The following is a 6,518-nucleotide window of genomic DNA, read 5'->3' as shown; positions in this document are numbered from 1 at the left end:
CTAAGTTGGCTATTCAAACAAACAACACTTCATGAGGATTATGGGTGGATGAATAAAGAGGGGTCATTATTGCATCAAGTTTCTTCCAAGAAAAGTGTAAGGCTCAAAAGGGGTTCAAGCAAAGTTCACACATCTCACAAGGTTGGCCACAAAAGATGTATATTTTCAAATTATTTCACTCTTCAAATTTGTTGCCTAAGATCATTTCAAGAGCTTGCATTACTTTAGTCAACCAGACCAACAGGGTAAATTCTAAGTGTCATCACACAAGGTTCACGGTAAGCTCATCACACAAGGCATTTGCACCAATATCAAATAAGACTCCACACTTTCGCTAGTGAACAATATTCATCACAAGAGACTCATTCGATAATCGGCTAGTTACAATGATATGCACAAAGTTCACACATTGTCTATGCAACTTCATTTGGCCTCATCGTAGCCGCGCATTCATTTTTGTTTGACTAAGAGCACTATTCAAGTCATCGATATTGATCATGATCGATACTCAAATTCGCAAGAAAACAACCACAATCACACACAAGAGGTGGCAAATTTTTTTTTTTCAGAAAGGGGTCAAAAAACCATTTGCATTCATAATGAGGAGCCACAAGCTCAAACATCTGCAAAATAGAAATCAACAACACAATTTACAGCACAAAAACCCAATAATATATACAAAAGATGGTCACAAGAGGTAGGTATGGAAATACCTCACTGCACCACAAACAAAAAGGCAGTTGTCCTCATATGCAATAAAATAGTAAAAGTAAATATAAATGACAGAGAGAGAGGTAAAGAAAAGTCATGTCTACACAGTCGCTCCATCTGTCAGAGCATTAGTGCCCGGTGCAATATCAGCACTACCGGCTCCACTAGGGTCAGCCATGGGTGTGTCTGCCAATGAGATCTGCACGGTGGAATCCACCATAGCCTCCTCAACTGTTGTAAGGCCCTCATAAGTAGCCTCCTCATCGATACCAAGCTGCTCTTCATCAGTCTCAGCCTTGGACTCTGCATCAGCTACCTCTTCAACTCGAACCTCATCTTCGATGGTAGCCGGAGGAACATTTGTCTCAGCTGGCATGTCAGGGATTTCCACAGTCCCAAAAATCATAGACATATATGTGGACTTCAACTGGTCCACGTCCTCCTCAGCTCATCAATAGCGACCTTAGAGTCGTAACCTCATCAGTGGCCCATTGGCCTTACTCACACACCACTATCCTTATTGCAAAGGCATCAATGGACACACTAAGAGGTGACACAACAGCAGTGAGGGCCTTCTCAATCATCCCAGGAACGGTGTCCTCAAGCCTGGAGGCACGCCTATCAGCAGAATAGGCTAGATGCCCCATCTGTAGTATCGCAGCCTAGGTGAGTGGAGGTCGGGAAGTAGCAACAGTAGCAGCAGACCTAGGAGGCAGGGGAGTTGTAGATGAACTGGAGTCACAGAAGGGACAACACTAGATATACTTGAAGGCCCAGGGCCAGAGTAGGCAATATTACCTCTGCAGGTAGTGTCTCAATATCAACAATCGGGGAAGAATCCATCGGGGTTGCCTTCTTCTTCTCAGCCTCATGTTTCAGGTATTCAGCCTCTATCTGCCGAATGTCGGTACAAGAGGTGGGAATCACTTCCACATACTTCTTCTCATCACGGGACACTCGGGCCCGTCTGCACAATTCGGTGATCAACACCAGGGAAGGGAGAGAGGTTTGGCGCTGCTTGGCCCTCATGGCCATTTCTTGGCCAATGATCATACCCAAATTGATGCGATTCCCTAAAATGGTGGACCTAAGACATGCCGCCTTCGTGTGGCGGAGGATAGATTTATTCTGGGACGGCATGATCTTGCTACTAATAAAACCAAACCAGTACCTCGCTGCTACATTAAGGTCATTCTTCTCAATTTGCACTCCAGCCTCGGCCCACCTAGGAGTACCATCAGATAATATAGGAGCTAACCACTTTTTCAGAGTCTCCAATGATTTTGTCTTGACCATGTATTGGTAGTCATCTGAAATGCCTTCAGTACACTCCAGAGCTACATTAATATTATCGTTGTCACACTTGACCTTCTTTCCCCTGACGACCACATAATCTACCGTCTTGAATGTGGCAGCCTTCCTCTTCCCTTGTGGTACTAGTACTCCGTAGGCAGTGTAGAATTCCTGGACCCAATTTGGGATGTAAAGGCCACGGGGTCTAGTGAATATCTAGAACTTGTGGGACTTCAAGCAGCTCCAGATCTCTAGGTATCTGTCTATCACTCCATCAGTAGACAGCCTCTTCTTCTCGATGATGGCCCTCAATCTCTCAGTCTTCAGTATGTTCATAGACCGGGAAGGAGGACCCTGTGTAGGTGGTGCTGGGACCACAGCCTAATCTGGAACGGGAGGAGAAGTATGAGTCTCAGGCACCTTGATCCTAGACGGATCATGTATCCTCTTGGAATGCAGTTCAACACTCCGGGCCATCAATAGCTCATCATCCTCAGGCTCAGAAATGGTAGCCCGAGGATCCTGGTGCTCACCCTCACTCTCAGAAGTGGTGAGGTGAGTGGCATATATCCCCTCACTATCGAAGCTGACCTCTGGTGATGCAGGAGTAGGTGCCTTGCCTTTCCTTTTTCCTTTCCTACCGTTGGTAGGCATCTTTGTGGCCTTTGTTTTGGATACAGTTGCATCCTCATTTATAATAATTACCTTTGCCCTCTTGCAGGGCAGAATGTCTCTACCTTCCACTTTTGGTCTAGCTATATCTGTAAAACACACCAAAATAAGTTAGAATGATTCAAGAAAAATGCAAAAAATAGCAAGCAGACAGACTCGCCGAACTGATCGGTGAGTCGCGAATCACTTTGGCGAGCTAGATCGGGCTCGCCGAAAGGATTGGTGTAAAAAATTTCCAAAAAAATAGCATGTCGGCGATGAAAAAGGCCTTTCGATGAATTTTCAACCTCATTCAGCGAGCACAGACTAGCCCACCAAAAGTTACAGTGTATTTTAGGGGTTAGGAGCGCAGAAAGGGCGATCAAAGAGGACGTTCGGTGAGTCGCCAAGTGCACTCGGCAAACTCAGGCTTCTCGCCGAAAGTTACAGAACCTAACTCAACAGAAACATGAAATTAAAGGCAATTTGGGGGACTTTGGCGATCCGCCGAGTGGTTCGGCGGGCTCGACCCAGCTCGCCAAACTGCCCAACGTGTCATTTCCAACCCCAACTTCCAAAATCAACTCCGCAGCCCCCGAAAATAAAATCAAACCATACACATTCTCAATTAAGCCCAGACCCATTAGACCCATGCTACCGGGGTACTCAGACTTCCCTCGATTTGGCCAAAATTGGCCATTTGATGACTTTAGCCCTAAAAAATGACATCAAACGCTCCATCATTGGGCAAAGCACGTAATTTAGCACAATTTGGGTTACTCAGACTTCACCCGACTAGGCTTAACAACAATTAAGCACAACCCACAAGATTATGATCAATTTTAAAGCACGAAATTTGGGAAATTAACAATTTAGGCACGATATCGAAATTAAAATAGGCAGACAAGCACACAGTCACTAATTCAGAGAGGCCCAGCACACATCTACACAATTTATAACAATGCAAATTAGGTCAACCACTATTTACGAGTTTGGGGTTCGAAAAACCAACCTTTAATGCCGAATATATGATTCTGTAAAGCTAGGCGGCAAAGAATTCCACTCCGAACACAAGAATGACGACCAAAAAGCAGTAAAAAGCAACAATATGGGAAATATAGAGTACAGGTGCGATTGTATGAAGTTAAAAAGGGAGGGAATGTGAAAGAGTTTGAAAGTTTAAACCTTTGACCTTTTAAAACGTTCAGTTCGCGCCCTTTCGGCGATATTATTTACACGTCGAGTGGTTACTTACCTCGCCGAGTTTTACAGGACCTCCAGTTAATTTGGGGGTCCAAAAGGTGAACAAAGTCGGGCTCACTGACCTGTTCGGCGATTCGCCGACTTGTCCATGGGCCCACCGAGTTTTACAGACTCTAACCTCATAATTTCTTGAGTCTAATGGCAGTCCAAACCGGGCTCGCCGACCTCTTCGATGAGTTGCCGACTGGACATCTTGCTCGTTAACCTTCAATTTTCAAACACATTCTAGACTTTAATTCTCATAATCAACACATGATTATTCCTAAAACAAAAAGAAAACAAATAAAAACTTGGGTTGCCTCCCAAGCAGCGCCTTAGTTAACGTCGTGGCACAACGCAAGTACCCAATCAAACTTCATTCCTGGGGTTTGCCATAGTTTCACTAGGAAACCCCCCACCCCTCCCTTATTGTCTCTGGTTTAAATGAGATGAGATTTGACTCATTTGGGTCTCCAACTGCTTGATAGGGATGGAATGAGAAGTCACTGTATGGTTAAGGGTCAATACATCTTCCTTCATCTCCTTCAAGATTTTATCGAACTCTTCAACCTTGTTGAGAATACGAGAGAGCATATCCTCAAACTAGCCACCTTCAAAATCTTTGGGCTTTTGAAGCTCGTGAGGAGGAACATACCTATCATTCTCCCCATCTCTTTCCTTCCAATGGGGTTACGATCCCTCTACTCTCTATCACGATCTCTCCAGCCCTCGTCCCTGTTCCAAACCTTGGTTACCACCCTGCCTTGGGTAGTTAGCACGATAACCTCCTCCTTGGTTGGCTAGGAAGTTCACCTCCTCGTTGTGCATTGCTTCAAACTTGGCCTCATCGGGGTTTACACACCCAACACCCACAACATTGACACTCCAAGCACCAGCTCCCATGACATTTTTGGCCAAATGTCAAGTTGGGTCATCATCTTTGCCATGTTTTGGTCCCTCTCTTGATCTTTCTCAAGTTGCTCATTTGTCAATTTAAAAGTGAGAGGGGAGACCTGATCTTTACGGGTGTACCATGCCCAGTTAATTTTGGTCATACCATCCAAGAGCTGAGTTGCTATAATGTAAGGTTGTTGCACCAAACCTCCCGGAGAAAGTTGGTCAGCTACTCCCTTGTTCATCAAATGAAGGCTTCGGTAAAAGTATTGCAGAAAAACGTTGTCGGGCAAACCATGAGTTGGCCATTGCAGCACCAACTTCTTAAATCTTAGCCAAGTCTCATGGATTAGCTCACCCTCCAAACGCTTGAAGCTCTGGATGTTGTCCCTAAGTGTCATCATCTTCGAATGAGGAAAAATCGCACTTGGAATGAGGTGACAAGATTTTCTCACGAAGTGATAGAATCTCTTAGTAACTCAGCCAACCACTTACACGTTTCTCCCATTAGAGAAAATGGGAACAACCTCAACCGGGGCGACTCTTGGGATATGTTCTTGAAGGAGAACGGCCCGCAAACATCAACAAAGTTCTTTATATGCTCATGGGGATCCTCATGAGCCAACCCACCAAACAACCCATTTCAATTGCAAGAGATGCAACCCTTTCAATTGCAAGAGTTGCAATATGGTTCTTGTAATGTGGAACACAGCGTTCCCTTCAGCTAGAGGCAAACGAATGGCACCAACCCCACCCACTAGATTAGGGTCATTAACATTCGGCTCATTGACATCATTGAGATTTCCGATGTCATCTTGGTGGCCCACTTGGCTACCATTACTTTCGTTGGCACTCATCTCCTCTGTTTTAAAAAGCAACACACAAACCAAAACTAAAAGTAAGTAAATTCAACTATGACTAAAAAGAACAAAATTCAACTTCTCCAAAAGAATCTCAAACCACACCACTCCCCGGCAGCGGCGCCATTTTGATTAACGTTTCAAGGACACTTTATCCAATTTTAAGTTTCAACGATCGCTAGTCAGTATAAAACCCAACTAAGTGAGTCGAGGTCGAATCCCACAGGGAGCAGTACGTGTTTAAGAGTCAATCGGAAAGTATGTACATGGTCGAATCAGTCATAGGAATTAAATTTATTGAATAAAGACATCATTCAAATCATGGGGTGACACGAATGTTAAATGGGGGTTTTGGTTTGAAACTATCAACTACGAATAGTGGCAAACAGTACGAAATATCAATAATGAGACAGGTTCTTGGGATGTGAATTGATTATAGGCTAATATAGACAAATGGGTAATTGCAACTATTAAAAATAGCTAGATATTAGTGAGTAAGCTAGGCTATAGAGGAGATAAATCTTCTCTCGAACAATTTACCCCGAATCAAGTTGATTTCTCTTGAACATCAGCAAGCATGCCAAATAAGAACAACCCACACCTTAGTCCATTCACTCTCTCGAGCTGAATGTGTGAGATTGGGTTTAGGATTCACTCTCTCGAGCTGAACCCAGGTCAACCCAATACCCATATTCCATCAATCAATAAGTTTAGTTTTAAAACCTCTCTCTCGAGCAAGCAAAAAACACAAGAGTAGAACTGCATTTGCAACTACAATTCTTAAATTAAACCACAATTAATGATTGAACTCACTTCTAAATAGCATTGAAACTAACAATTAGCAATACCCAACATAAACTAAATCAA

Source organism: Solanum tuberosum, unplaced genomic scaffold, assembly GCF_000226075.1.
Source record: "Solanum tuberosum cultivar DM 1-3 516 R44 unplaced genomic scaffold, SolTub_3.0 scf00450, whole genome shotgun sequence".
NCBI classification, from domain to species: domain Eukaryota; kingdom Viridiplantae; phylum Streptophyta; class Magnoliopsida; order Solanales; family Solanaceae; genus Solanum; species Solanum tuberosum.
Note: the sequence above shows the minus strand (reverse complement) of the source record.